Here is a 16,743-nt window from a genome sequence, read left to right on the forward strand (position 1 = left end):
TTTCAAACTAGATTTGCTTTCCTCTGAAATATACAACAAGCACCAGTGTACTCAAGATGTATTTAACAATTTGTATCCTGATATTAATCAAATTCACCTATACTATATTTCGTACTCTACTAGTAAAGAATGATTTCCTTAAACCCCAGTGAAAGACCTCACTTTCACTCCAATAACTGTCCAAAGAGAGACCCACCAGGAATCCATAGGGCATAGGAACTGTCGAGCAGCATGAGACAGGATCCTTAAGGTCTCCATCTGTGCCCTGGAGTCACACAGCCCTCCGTAGCCAAATCCTGCCCAGAGAGAACTGGTTTCCCAGGAGTGCTCTCACTTCACAGCCCACAAGTGAGACCCCAGTTTAACTACAATAACTGTCCAAAGAGAAACTCCCGAGGAGTGCACAGGGCATAGGAACTACAGAGCACGGTCTCACCTGTTGCCTTAGGAGTTAGATCACTCCTGTGAGACCAGTTCTCTCTGGGCTGGATTTGGGTATGGATTTGGGTAAGGCTACAGCCTTAGCTCCTGGAAGCAGATGGAGACCGGAAGCTAAATTTTCTTGTTTAAGCTTCTTTCGATTTCTTTCAGAGTCATACATGGGAGATAAAAAGTAATAAACTTGTCCTGGCTGACTTCAAATTCTTTACTGACAGAATTTAAATATACAAATCAAACAGTTGGCAGGAAGGAAGCTCATCGGTTGAGTACCTAAATGAATACCTGCGCGGAGACCCACTCAAGAGGAAACCTGGGTGGTTTGCCTTCGTCTGGTACAGAGGAATGAGCTGGGCAGTGTGAGTAAGAAGGCCTATATGTTGGGACTTTGATAAAGGATACATTTTCAGCTAATTATGAATTGAACTACATGTTGCTAAAAATGTGCCTTAATTTAGTATTATATAATTTAAGGAAGTGTGCTCTTGACATTTCTGGAGAAAACTTGGTCTATTGTAGGATAATTGGTTTTGTGAATTAGCACTACAATCATAGAATTACTTATCTAACATTATAATCCCTAAAGATTAGAGATTATAACTATTAAAAGAGTTATTTTAATTTTAATAAAGACAATTTAAAGTTTTTTTTTCTTTTTTTCCCCCATCTTTATTAAATTGGGTATTTCTTATTTACATTTCAAATGTTATTCCCTTTCCAGGTTTCCAGGCCAACACCACTCTAGCGACTCCCCATCCCCTTCTATATGGGTGTTACCCTCCCAAACCTCCCCCATTACCGCCCTCCCCCCAAGTAACCTGTTGACTTGGGGTCCAGCCTTGGCAGGACCAAGGACTTCCCCTTCCACTGGCGCTCTTACTAGGCTATTCATTGATACCTATGAGGTCAGAGTCCAGGGTCAGTCCATGTATAGTCTTTAGGTAGTGGCTTAGTCCCTGGAAGCTCTGGTTGCTTGGCATTGTTGTACATATGGGGTCTCGAGCCCCTTCGAGCTCTTCCAGTTCTTTCTCTGATTCCTTCAACGGGGTTCCCGTTCTCAGTTCAGTGGTTTGCTGCTGGCATTCGCCTATGTATTTGCTGTATTCTGGGTGTGTCTCTTAGGAGAGATCTACATCCGGTTCCTGTCAGCCTGCACTTTTTTGCTTCATCCATCTTATCTAGTTTGGTGGCTGTATATGTATGGGCCACATGTGGACAATTTAAAGTTTTAAAAATTTGCAACAAGTTTTCTGTTATTATGGTTTATCTTAGAGGTACAATTTCTGCTACATGGTATATATTACTTATACAAATGTGTACTCACATCCATGTTTCCTTGTATACATTGCTTAAAGTTAGAAACAGGGCAAAATAGCTTGACTTAGGTATTTCTAAACTTCATTCTCTTATCAAATGTATGAATTTATAGTCACTATATCTCATCAATTCCATACTAACCCAATCTTGTTATCATGTTGCCTGGGGACCATCCCTCTGTTTTTCACTACCTTTCTTCCTTCTTTCTATAATTTTGTTTGTTCTTACTTTTCTTCTACATACATTTGCTCTTTTCTAAAAGAAGAAATGTCAAATATTGATCAGCTTTGGTGATACAAACCTGCAATTTCAACAGAATGAAACTGAACCAGGATTATATTACAGCTGATGTCAGTCTCAGGTACACAGTGAGTGAGTCTTGAGAGACAGCTGAGAGTCATAGAGATACTCTGTCTCAAAAAAATTGAAAAGGAGAGAGAAAGAGAGAGAGAGAGAGAAAGAGAGAGAGAGAGAAACAGACAGAAAAACAGAAACAGAAACACGAAGAGAATAGGTGTAGTTTTAGCTCCAGTTATGAACTGACATTTGTCTTGCAGCAATAAAAGACACTTGCTAAATGCAAACTAATTAATATACCCAGTTACTTACCTTAACCACTAGTGACATACAGAAAATTGTATTTCATAGGATCAAAAATAAAAATATTAAAACATCTGGAAACTCAGTAAAAGCAAATGGGTACTAGCAAAAAATGCATTATAAATACACAAAAGGCAAAAATATCATGAAGATAAAATTTAAAAACAATATTAAAATATTTCTCTGTCACTTGGGCACTATCTATTTTTCTATTCTATGCATGATCAATTTGCAGTTTCCATACTTACTCTATCAAATGTATCAAGTATTTATAAGGTTTTTTATTCTACATTGATATATTGTAAGGATAAATTATAAATATCCTTGACTAGTATCATCAGCAGTTACATGGTATTCTTAAAAAAAGGGAGATACTTCAAATTCTTAGACACTGACCTCATAAACTTGATTTTGTCCCTTTAAGTTTTACAATATTAAGATGGCTTATCATTATTTTAAATATGTTTGTAATATGTAAGAGAAAATTTATGTTTAAGCTACTGGCCTTCTGTAATACTAAAAGTTACCTGGATCTTTGTCATGTAGAGTTAGTATTGGGAACAGCATTTAATCTAAATTTGTGTTCATAGTATGGCATAACTATAACAAGGAATTTAAAGCCAGACCAATCTGATTTTAGTATATGAATTTTGAGGAATAGCTCTGTGACCAGACCAGAGCCATTTGTTTATTTGGCACCACAACTACTCATATTTTTGTTGCTGTTGTTATCAAAAGAGAGAGAGAAAGTTTGTATGTGGATTTGTGTGGATAGGGTGGTAATAAGCATTTGGGAAGAGTTGGGGGAGGGAAATCATAATTAGAATATATGTATGACATTCTTTAAATAAAAATGAGAAGGTGATGAAGTAACAGTTTTTATTATATTGATTCATGAAAGGAAAATATATTTAGACAAATAAAAGCTCCACATATTCCCATGAATAATGTTATGGTTCAATAATATTTTGTAATAAATATTAATATATATAATAAGTTGTAAGTCTCTTAAAGTTATTGATAAGCAGTTGGCACATAGTTTGCATGCTCTACTGATAAAAAGGCTTTGTTGATTGTGCTTAGATAAGGTAGGTACCAGAATGAGCAGGAAGAGCCCTAGAGAATAGTAATAAATATAGAAAGAGAAGATGTATCTGTTTTCTAGGCATGCTCTGGTGATTAACCATAAGTTTAATAGCTCCAAAAACAATGTTATCTTATAGTTCTGTGGTAAGAATTCTGAAATAGTCTATAGGACTAAAATAGCTATGGGAATAAAATTACATTCATTCAAATACAGCTATTCTCTAATAAGAAATAGAGATAAAGATATTTGATATTTTGTAAAACATTTTTTAATTTTTAAAATATAATTGCATGATTCCTCTTTCCCTTTCTTATCCTCAAACTGTACTATATTTTTGAACTTGTTGTTTATTCAACCCTCTTTGTTCTGTTCTAAATTCTTGTGCTCTTTATAAATACGTACAGATAGATAGATAGATAGATAGATAGATAGATAGATAGATAGATAGATAGGGAGAGAGAGAGAGAGATGTTTCACGTCTCTATATAACATCAGGCTTTTTAATCTTTAATGTGATTCAAATGAGTTGGAGAGTTATTCTGCTCACTACATATAGATGTAATAGTTTAAAAGTGTTATTGTTGTAAATTGAAGTAAGATTTTATAAATTTATTTAGGTCATGAAAGCAACCAAAAAGCTAATAAATAAATTATTAAGCCAAAGCTAGTGACTGCCTTTTTTCTTCAAGATGTAGGGTTGTGTCTGGCTTATCCACACCCATTTTAATGGCTATTCCTGGTTGTCAACTTGATTATACTTGGAATGAACTGCAACCCAGAACTGGAAGGCTCACTGTGATCCATATCTTGAGGCTGGTAGATACAAGTTTCTGACCTGAATCTTGACAGGAGGATCTTGAGGCATAGTAGCTATGGATCCCAGGAGATTAAGACAAGGAGATCTCTGAGTTCAAGGTCATCTGGGACAAAGCAAGTCCCAAATCCAGGGATGGTGCTATACACCTTTAATCTGGGCCCCACCTTCTGCTAGAGACATCACAGAGGGACATTACACCTACATAGGGACATTGAAGAGGAAGATTCGCTCTTCTTCCCCTGCTTGCCTGGTGGGACACAGCCACACTGAATCCTTGGACTTCCGTTCACAGCTGACCATTGTTGGGTAGTTGGACTACAGACTGTAAGTCATCATAAAAAATTCCCTTACTATATAGAAACTACCCATAAATTCTGTGACTCTAGGGAACCCTGACTAATAAACTCACTAATAACAAATTTACAATCTGCAATCCATTCAAACACATGTCACTTATAAGCACATGTAATAATACTTGGAGAATAGAACCCAGATTTACTTGACAGTCAGATGTACAGGGTGAAACATTATACCGCTCAATATGAGGAAGAATGCAAGCTGAGAACTGTGATATGTAAGAAGAGATATAAATGCTTTTGTCTGGAAATGTGGCTATTCTGTTACAGTATTTCAGTGTGAATTTTCAATCACATTCCTGCTTTTTGATTCTGAATATGCAAACTCTGTTTAACTTTGCCATCTGTTCTCAGGAAGATTAAGCATCAGTTAATTGTGAGTGATAATTTTTAGAATGCATCGAATGCCAAGATATCACAAGTGCTGTCCAGACCAAAAGTTCTCTATGTTCCTTCAAACTTTTAAAACAAGTATTAGAAAGCAAAACAATGGCACAGATCTCTCTTCTTCAACAGTTGACATGTCTCACTTTCAACAATGATGGAAAGAAATTTTTAGAATTTTAAATACTCCCATGGAAGTGACCTTGCTTCAGAAGCTTCATTTATATATCATGTGCATTCCCATCTTTGGGACATTTTAGAAAATAAACATTGATCCTCAAATACTAAATCTCACCTCTTTTAAAAATAGTTGGTTAAGATAAAAAATAGTGTCATACATTGAGATTGGAAACATAAATTTTTCAAGTTTACAAGTGCGCATTGTTAATGTGTGTAAATAACATAAGGAGTGAGTGTAAAGTATTTCCTAGGACAAAACAGGAGCTGGAGAGATGAGCTTGCATCAGAGAGAACTTATTTCTATGCAGAGGTCTCAGGACCTGTTCATACCACCTCTCTGATGGCCTGCAACCTTCTCTAACACCAGTTCTAGGAAATCCGGTACTGTCTATTGACCTCAGCAAACATCGGTACTGTCTATTGACCTCAGCAAACATCGGGGATGGAGGCGACCTAAATACTTATGCACAGGAATAAATAAAGCAAGAACATTCATAGTCCTAACACAAAACAAATGAACACAAATAAATTTTTCAAAAAATTAAACTAACAACAAGTCAGACAGTAAAATCAACTAAAATTATTACACAGTGAACACATAATTCCTAAGCATGGCTCTACAGAGCAAATGGTTCTCCTTTACAGACAGTATAAATTCTAGGGCTTGGAAGAAGGGCACGAGGGAGCAGTAACAAAGAGCACAGAAATGAGGCACATGATAATTTTAGTATTTTAAAATGAAGGTTTCAGTTGCTTTTGGGTTTTTATATTAGATTGGATAGTTTTAGAAAATGCTCTAAAATGTTGGTATGCCAGGTCACTGTGTAATATCAAGAACATAGACAATAGTTTCCTAAGTCGTAGCAGCATCTTATTACTGGGGTTCACTTTCTTCTTCACAAAATTCCCTATCATTTGTAAGACTCTTCAGGTCATGCCTCATTTCCTTAATATTATCTCAGTAACTATTATTTTCTCATCATAGATTGAAAACATAATGGTTTCTTTTATTTTTTGTAAATACTACCTAATTTCAGTTATAAATTTTAATATACCTGAATTTCTGAAAATTCTATTAGAAACACCCCCTCATCTTATAAATTGAATGTATTTTAAAGTATACTCTTTGTACTGTAACAAAAATTTTGCCTTCTTTTTTCTTAATTATATCTAGTCCTTTCTTCACTAGTAGCACACATTTTTCATATTTTAGAATGTCTTCATTCCTTAGAGTACATAAAATGTCTTCTTTGATCCCTACACTAATTGTAGAAGAAGCTTAGTAAATTGCCTATGTGCTGGGAAGGAGATCAAATAATCTTGATGACTTGCTGCACCAGCCACCAGGCTCCTAAACGTACACGTTAGTTTAATCTTGACATCTTGTGTTTTGAAAATACTTTCTAAGAACACTGGCAACTGGGAAGATGACAGGGTAAGGGTATGTATGTAGCTTTGTATAAAATGTTTTTATTTTTAAGAAAGAAATGTTATTGCAAGTAACTATATGGTATATGGATACATGGTTTTGGTTACAGATTTTTTTTTATCATTTTATTTAATTTTTATTTTTTTCTTTAAAGATTATTTCACTTGTTATTATAAGATATTTCTAAAAAGTGTGCGTGCGTGTGCGTGCGTGCGTGCGTGTGTGTGTGTGTGTGTGTGTGTGTGTGTGTGTGTGTACATCTGTGTGGGGTCACACACCATGGTTCTGGCATTCACCCTGAAGCATGTTGTTGCTTTTCACAAAATCTCAGTCATTCAATTTTACCAATGAAGACTCTGGAGCCAGATGCCTGGGTGGAAGCTGGCTAGCTCAGAAAGGCGGAGAAAGCAGTCAGGTGACATTCTTCCTCAAGTGACATCTTAAAAGCCATGCTTCTTTCTCATGCTGTCACAAACCAACTCCTTCAAACTGATTGTCCCTCCCTTCTACTTCCTGGACATCTCTCTATTAGTCCTTCTGACTCCTTCTTACCCTCTATGAGAATTTCTTAATAAATTTGTTTTCACTTCCTCTCAACTGGCTGCTGCTTCACCTCATTTAATCCTGTTTAAAATATGCAGAAAGCTCTTAGATTAGAGATGTGTCCTGTAGATGAGCCACATCACAACTAGAAACAAATGTTTTATTCTGTTTTTCCCAGTAAATCACACAATTTTTAGGTTATATGTGTGATCAAATATCTTGTAACAGGACAACTTGAGCAAGTCACTTCTCTCTTTCTTATCTGAGTCTCATGGATCAAATTCCTGTCACTGAGTTGGTGACATCTGCTCTAGAGAGATGAACTATCTCTTCTTCTCTTTAAGATGTTATTTAAATAGCATTGCTGACCAAATTCACTATATGTTTCTGTTTATTGTAAATAAACATTTAACAGTGGCAAGCAGACATACACATCTAATTTCCAGTCTCTTTAATATAATTCCAGCTTGATTGCTACATTAACTAATATGGCATGTAATTCCCACTCAATAGATATCTGAGATGATCAATCTTTACTAATGATCAGACAATGTATGCAAAATAATGTTCATTATAATGAAAACCAAGGATTTATTCTGTACCCCATTTTAAGTTTAAAGGAAATTAAAAACTTCTGTGATAAGAATTTAATTAGTACCAATGCTAAGTATGTATATTATCTCAAAAGACTAAACCAAGGAAAGAAAACCAGATTGCTTAGATAATTTCAGGATTTGCTAAAATCACTTGACTGCCCTTATTTAATTTATTTCATTTGTTACACATGCAATTAAGTGTAAAATATGTTCTGAAATCTGCCAAAATTAAATAGCATCGAGCAAAGAATAGGTATTGATTGCTGAAATAAGTTGAAAATAATGGAATCAAAGATGACTTCCAGGTATTTTAATAGTCTAGTTTCTGGATATAACACATGGTAATTAAAATATGTTTTAAGCCTAAAACATAGGAAACAACTTACACTATATTTTAAATCTCTCAGAGAATTTTACTATTTAAATAGATTAACACTGGGCTGGAGAGATGGCTCAGCCGTTAAAGGCTAGGCTCACAACCAAAAATATAAATAGATTAACACTGAATATATTTTATTGGGGATTGTCTTAGCATTCATAGCATTTCTGTACAGTGAGATAATTATGATGTGTCTTTGTGCTTTGTTTTTAATTTTGAATGTTGTTCCCTTTCCCGGTTTCCGGGCCAACATCCCCCTAACCCCTCCCCCTCACCTAATATATGGGTGTTCCCCTCCACATCCTCCCCCCATTACTACCTTCCCCCCCAACAATCACGTTCACTAGGGGTTCAGTCTTAGCAGGACCCATGGCTTCCCCTTCCACTGGTGCTCTTACTAGGCTATTCATTGCTACCTATGAGGTCAGAGTCCAGGGTCAGTCCATGTATAATCTTTGGGCAGTGGCTTAGTCCCTGGAAGCTCTGGTTGCTTGGTATTGTTGTTCATATGGGGTCTCAAGCCCCTTCAAGCTCTTCCAGTCCTTTCTCTGATTCCTTCAATGGGGGTCCCGTTCTCAGTTGCTGCTGGCATTCACCCATGTATTTGCTATATTCTGGCTGTATCTCTCAGGAGAGGTCTACATCTGGTTCCTGTCAGTCTGCACTTCTTTGCTTCATCCATCTTATCTAGTTTGGTGGCTGTATATGTATGGGCCACATGTGGGACAGGCTCTGAATGGGTGTTCCTTCTGCCTCTGTTCTAAACTTTGCCTTCCTATTCCCTATTCCCTGCTAAGGGTATTCTTGTTCCCCTTTTAAAGAAGGAGTGAAGCATTCACATTTTGATCATCCATCTTGAATTTCATGTGTTCTGTGCATCTAGGGCAATTCAAGCATTTGGGCTAATAGCCACTAATCAATGAGTGCATACCATGTGTGTTTTTCTGTGATTGGGTTACCTCACTCAGGATGATATTTTCCAGTTCCAACCATTTACCTACGAATTTCATAAAGTCATTGTTTCTGATAGCTGAGTAATATTCCATTGTGTAGATGTACCACATTTTCTGTATCCATTCCTCTGTTGAAGGGCATCTGGGTTCTTTCCAGCTTCTGGCTATTATAAATAAGGCTGCAATGAACATAGTGGAGCACGTGTCTTTTTTATATGTTGGGGCATCTTTCGGGTATATGCCCAAGAGAGGTAATTTTTTTAAAATAAAAAACTCCATGTTCTAAGAAAAGAACAAAAATGCAAACTTTAGGAATCCAATACACAGCTAAGTATACATTTTAAGGAACATGTCTACATACACCTACAATGTTAAAACTTGTGAACCTAAAACATACAATTCAGAAAACAACACCCACATCTTTTTTGGTCATAAAAAAGGTCTCTGATTTCATCAGTTCTCAAAGTTTACTTATTAATATGTTTGCAGTATTAATCACTGGCTTGCCATATATGCAAGGCATTATGGATGTGTACTTGGGTCCACAAGCCTACAGTTAAAAGGCCTCTTGTGAGCTAACTTTAGATTCTGGATAACAGAGCTAGTTATTTAAAGCACTTTCTTCCTTGCTTCTTTTCTTTTCTTTTTTTAGGGGTGCTACATTTAGAAGCCTCTTAAGATTTTGAGGACACTGAGGATGGGATAGTTTTTTTTTCCAATTGGATATTTTTTATTTAAATTTCAAATGTTATTCTCTTTCCCTGTTTCCTGTTCATAAACCCCCTATCCCATCCCACCTCCCACTTCTTGTATGAGGGTGTTCCCCCACCCAAAGACCAACTCCTTCTTGCCTCCCTGCCCTGACATTGTACACTGGGGGTCGAGCCTTGGCAGGACCAAGAGCTTCTCAATTTCTTAATTACAATAGACATTTACGGAGTTCACAATATTTGAGTCTCATGATTATTTCCATTAACCTTGTTCCTTCATATGGCATCTTTTCTTGTGGTTTAAATATTTATTGCATTCGTGTTGAACAATGCTGTGGCTTCTCAGTATGTCTTCCACTACAGTTTATGTATATTCCAAAGCAAATGCCTTATTTGGTGATATTTATTTTTCTCTGCTTGAAACTAAATTGTAAGTTTTAATGTCAGAATTTGGCATCAGTTATTTTGGTGAAAGCACCGTAGTAACCGTTGCTAACACATATCACTTAATTGTATCCAACTTGAACATTTCCTGCCAATAGTGTAGATTTCCGTAAAGGAGAGATGATGCTGTTGTCTCTGCATATTGAACACATATATTTTACGGAATTTCTGCAGTATTTGTACATATGGCTGTGGACTATGACAACAATGGAATTAAGTTTTTGTAAGGTAAGTTAGAAGCTTAAGAGAACAACATCCATACTATTTAACATGTCCTTATATCAAATGACTTTAAAAATAATTGTAGCTATAACATGAGGACATTGTTATAACTGTTTAGCACAAAATTTTAAATAGTCAAACAAAACTTATATGAGATATCATTTAGAAGAAAAGTGTTTCACACTGAATATATAATTTCTACTAAATAGGTATTCATTTCTACTGTCCTTTTATATATTTTTATTTCTAAAATCTTAGAGAATAGCTTGTAAGTGCTATGTTAAATCACTTCTTGTTTTGTCTAAAAGTCTTATTAAATTGAACTGGAAATTTTACTGGAAATAATAAAACCTGCAAATTAAAGATATGAATGGCAAACAGTTACAACCCTGAGCAAAGGCTGCGAATATGGTTTAAATGAAGACGGGTTTAAGGGAATTTAGTGAGTACAAACACTGAGGAAGAAGACACTAAATCTACTTTAAAGAGAGACTTGGTGTTTCCTTAATGCATTCTGTCTCTTTCTCCTTTTATTTTTATAGCATGTTAGAAATACGGAAGTATCAGAATGGAGCACAAGTGGATGTTTGTCTTAGCTGGAGCATGGTTCAGGACTAAGTGAGATTAAAAGGGAACCGGCAGCTATCATAATGTGAACCTAGCATTATTTTAAATGAATAGTCTACAACCTTTGTCACATCCACAAGTCACTTTCACAGGGATATATTTAGTAGCGTCTCTTAGAGAAATGGTACTGCACTATACCCAATTCATAAAGCCAGTGCCCTCATGGCCGTTATGTTGCCACAGGTTTATGACTTTGCTGCAGTGATTTGATTGATGATATCCATTATTTTAATAGAGGTTCATTATTTGTACATTAAAGTTGTACTTATTCCATCAGATGGCTGCATCCATTCATCATGGAACCCATAGGCTGCAGTCAGATGTTTCCATCCTTTAAGACAGTATTGTCCAAGTACAACAATTCATTGTGCTTTTGGATTTAATTCAGATACTGGGGACATTTACTCGTCTGATGGAAAGTGGCCCTTATATATTTTTTTTCAGAAATTTTGCAATCTTATTTTGACTCTTCAATTTAGCAATCACCTTGATTCTCATTTTCATTTTGACTTTATAGGACTTTGCCATAAAACTTTCTCAAGTACAAAAGTATTCTCTGTCCAACGTTCATGTTACTGAGTAGCATTGGGCTGAGTATGACGGAATGCTTTGGTTTTAGATTTAAATTCAGGAGACTGCTTAACAGGACTTAAAGCAGCAAGAGATTTGTAAGGTAGAAATCAATAGTTATAAGATTTTTACGTTGTGGAGTTCAGAACACATTTAGTCTACTATAGGTTTATGGAAATTACATTAAAATGTACTTTTATATTTTGTCCCAGAAGTCAACCTGAAAGACGAAAAGATCCATTCTAATGACATTTCTTTGTTAAAGAATATTAGTGCTGAATTTTTGATAAGATAATAATACTTAATAAATACTTTCTGTTTTGAGATTTAGGGCAAGATTATTTAAAATTTTAATTTTCATTCTGTGCAAATAATGTTTGATGTTATTATGGGGAGCTCACTAGAGATGACCATAACCATAGATTATATCCAACTGAAAGTCTAGCTGGGACTAAGTTCAGATATCCAGGACTTAAGTATAGCCCTGAGAATCTGAAACACAGGGATCTTGAAGACAAAATCATGTCCTGGTATCTAACTTGGCAACTACACGGGGGACTTTTCAGAAGTAAGCAATTTAACTGCAGCTAAAGAGCTAACAGGAGGGGGTCTACACAAGCAGACAGTTCAGCAGAAGTTATGAAAAACTTGCTCAGACAGATTCATCTTAGGTCCTACAACAGAGTTGGGTAATTTTCCATTGAATTCTTCATAAAGAAATACAATTCTGGATGAACTTGAAATGGCCTCAGCAAGAATAGAAGAGATTCTGTCAGGAACTGATTATCAACCCAATCAATGTAAGAAATGAATGACCGGTCATAATGGAAAATACACTTATGCATATGAGTGTGTGTGTATGTGTGTTATCTTTCTTTGAATTGAACAAATTTTCAGTTATGTGACCAGGAAAATTGTTCTGTTTAGAAATGCTTGTGATACAAAGCCTGGCAACCTGAGTTTGATTCTGGGAACCCAGGATGGAAGGAAAAATCAATCCTCACAAGTTCTACAGTGACACTGAGACATAGGCATAGATAGACACACATTCACATAGCACAAACACACACACACAAACACACAACACACACACACAAACACACAACACACACACACTACCCACATTGAACAAGAAATAAGAAGTAAATGTAAAATAAATTAAAGTGCTGATTATTTCTTAAACCATATTATCTGCTTTGAGGTCTTCTTAGTAGTAGTGTGGCTATCTGTTGTGTCTATATTCTCATAAGAGTTTATAGAATATTAGTGTCCATGCTCAATCTGTAACTTGTGGGTACAGAAGAGGACTTTCTTTCAGTTTTTTAATTTTTTTTCTTTTATTGGATATTTTTCTTTATTTACATTTCAAATGTTATCCCCTTTCAGGGGGACACCCCCTCCGACACCCCCGTATTCCAGCCCCCTCAACCTGCTTCTATGAGGGTGCTCCCTCACTGACTTGCTTAATCCCTCTCTCCTCTCCTCCCTGGCGTTCCCTAGGCCACCAAGCCTTCATAGAACCAAGGGCCTTTCCTCCCATTGGTGCCTAACAAGGCCATCATCTGCTACATATGCAGCTGGAGCCATTGGTAGCTCGATGTGTACTCTTGGGATGGTGGTTTAGTCCATGGAAGCTCTGGGGTGCCTGGCTAGTTGACATTGTTGTTCTTCCTATGTGCTTGCAAACCCTTTCAGCTCCTTAGTCCTTTCTCTAACTCATCCATTGGGTACCCCATTCTCAGTCCATTGGTTGTCTGCAACCATCTGCCTTTGTATTTGTCAGGCTCTGACAGAGCCTCTCAGGTGACAGCTATATCAGGTAGAAGAGGACTTTCATTGTCTTGAAAGTAACAGCTGTACACAATCATGTATATAAAGCTCATTATAGTATTGCGTCCAACATGGCTACTCATAATAATGGTAATACACTACTACTCTAACATACAGTATATCATATAAAGTCAGTGGCAAAGAGGAAACTTTGACTTGAGGTAGTGACTCATATATCTTTGAGGACTATTCTATTCATTAAAGAAAACCAAATGGGGAAGTCACTCCCTTAGTTTACTCATTAGAAACAAAAAACAAACGAACAAAAAACCCCAGAATTTTCAATCTCAACTTCATCAGCAAGTGAGCCTCACCTTGATCCTAGGCTAATATCTTAAATCAAGTTCCAAATCCACCCCACAGCTTAGCTGATGGGATTATATTATCCTATAATGTAAGTAAGATATTAATATAAATGTTAGAGGGCAAGAATCTTGAAAAGTACCCTGAAATATTAAATTTGAAAAAATGGTTCAATAGTATATCCATTTAGCAGAAAAATATTAGTAGATTGATACCTCAGGACTGTGTATTTACTAGCCAAATTTTAGCAGCACTGAGCACATGTTTCCTTCTGTATTGTGAAGCTTCAATCCAACCATTTAAGAGTTGTTTATTCCCATCATTCTCGGCACTCTTGTGCTCAAGGACCTGCATAGTTATGCTAGACATTGTAATAGTTCATCGGCTTACAGGAAAGTAAGACTGTTGAAGGCAGACTACATAATACCTTTCAGTACTATGAAAGATAGGCAGAAGGAAGCTTCATTTCTTCCTGTCCTGTAACTAGTGTGTGTTCTGTCTTTAGTGGTGCTGATGGGTATCCAAGAGGATGGCAGTAACATGTACTTTCTGTCGTTCTCCACCAGGACACTACTCTGTGACAAATGAAGGAAAGGTATCTACTACATCAGGCACTGAACTATTCATTTGGCTCACTGTGGTTTCTCTGATGAGTATAATGTTCTGTGTATGTCAAATACAATTTAACACTTTTAATTTAATATTAATATATGCACATGAACACTAAAATAACAGTAGGTTTCCATATGATTTTAAACATTATGTGCAATTAGTAATGAGGAAGAATTATAATACAAACTAAGTTAACACTGTTGTTCATTGAATTATGGCAATAAATTTTTCATATGTTGTACTGGCCAGTTTTATGTCAACGTGACACAGACTATACTTATCTGAAAGGAGGAAACCTCAATTGAGAAAATGCCTCCATAAGTTTTGAATACAGGGCATTTTTTAAATTAGTGATTGATTGGGGTCAGCCCCCTGTTGAGTGTGTTGCTACTCCTGGGGTGGTGGTCCTGGGTTCTATAAGGCAGGTTGAACAAACGAGGAAAAGGGGCATTAAGTAGCACCCCTATGACCTCTGCAACAGCTTGTCCCTCAAGCTTCCAGGATTGCTTGATTGCCTGATGTGATTTCCTTCAGTAATTGACTGCAGTGTGGAAAGGTAAGACAAATAAACCCTTTCCTCCTAAGGGTTGCTCTTAGACATGGTGTTTCATCACAGCAATTAAACCCTAACTAAGACATAGGTTTACAGTATAACCTCATTGTAACAATGCCTAGACACATGGCATTGAAGAGATAATTAAGGTTAAGTGATGATTTAACACTCAGCTCACATCCAATTAAGCAAGTATCCTATAAAGATAGAGAAGAGGTTAATGGGAGTCTTCCTGTGCAAAGGATAGCCATGCGAGGACATTGTAAGAGTGACCATATGAAAGCCACAACAAAGCTAACACAGAAACCAACCTTGTTAATACTTTGTTTATTAACTACCAAGATGCAGCACTTTGACATATACATTTCTTTATTTTAATTTATGTAGTCTGTGATTTTGTTCCAATTGTTTAACCAAATCGAATACCCCTAGTTCATCATTGGTATCATTTATGTGTGCTATAATTTTGTTCTATGATTCAAACAATAGAACAATATATTTTAATCTGTAATGTGATTTGCACTACTCTGTATTTCATCAATATCCTATATAGAAAAATGGAGGGAAGAAGAGAGAGAAAATGACAGAGTTTAAATAATCTCTCAGCCTTTCCATTCAGATTGATATAACAGTCTTTATTGAGCAACTTCTAACCAGTATAAATTCATTCATGAAAATTCTATAGACTAGAATGTCAACAAACCGAAAAACAGAATGTTTGCTCCTGATAAAATGATCTTCTCAGTTACAAACAATACTGATCTTACTCCTTTCTGTGGCAGAATCAAGGTGTATCCTTAAGGCCCCCCATTTATGTTTATTATGAGAATAACATTTGTGAACCGGTTGAACATAACATTTCCCTGTCAGTACTCTTGCTCCTACCTAGCATCACAATGGTGGCTTAAAATTCACCATATATCAGCTTTTGAAGAAGGATTGACATGCAGCCTATGCTTCTTATATACATGAACACAAAGTAAATGCTCTCAACCCTATGGCCATCCTAAAATGCACAATTTCATCTAGGCCACTAAAATTAGAAGAAAGACTGTAGAAGTGACAAGTCCTTTAGGACAGCATGAGAATATATTTGTTCATTGTTAGGTCCAGGTTCCATATCGATGTAAAATAAGTGATAAAATTAACTGTATAATAAATACAACTTGATCAATAAGGTTTGAAACAGTCTTTTGATAGTTGAGAACAAAATAATTTTTTCCTTATGCCTTGATTCTTTTTTTTTTTTCGGAGCTGGGGACCGAACCCAGGGCCTTGCGCTTCCTAGGTAAGCGCTCTACCACTGAGCTAAATCCCCAGCCCCTATGCCTTGATGGGGCTCGAGACTCCATATGTACAACAATGCCAAGCAACCAGAGCTTCCAGGGACTAAGCCCCTACCCAAAGACTATACATGGACTGACCCTGGACTCTGACCTCATAGGTAGCAATGCATATCCTAGTAAGAGCACCAGTGGAAGGGGAAGCCCTGGGTCCTGCTAAGACTGAACCCCCAGTGAACTAGACTATGGGGGGAGGGCGGTAATGGGGGGAGGGTTGGGAGGGGAACACCCGTAAGGAAGGGGAGGGGGGAGGGGGATGTTTGCCCGGATACGGGGAAAGGGAATAACACTTGAAATGTATATAAGAAATACTCAAGTTAATAAAAAAAATAAAAATAAAAAAAAGAAACATATTTCGATGCTTTCAGTTCTAAACACTGCTGTGTATCCTGTTCTGAACACCGAGTATGTCTTGATGCTCATGCTGACTATGATCAAAGGCGAAATTAC

Source organism: Rattus norvegicus, chromosome 11 (genome assembly GCF_036323735.1).
Source record: "Rattus norvegicus strain BN/NHsdMcwi chromosome 11, GRCr8, whole genome shotgun sequence".
Taxonomy (NCBI): Eukaryota; Metazoa; Chordata; class Mammalia; order Rodentia; family Muridae; genus Rattus; species Rattus norvegicus.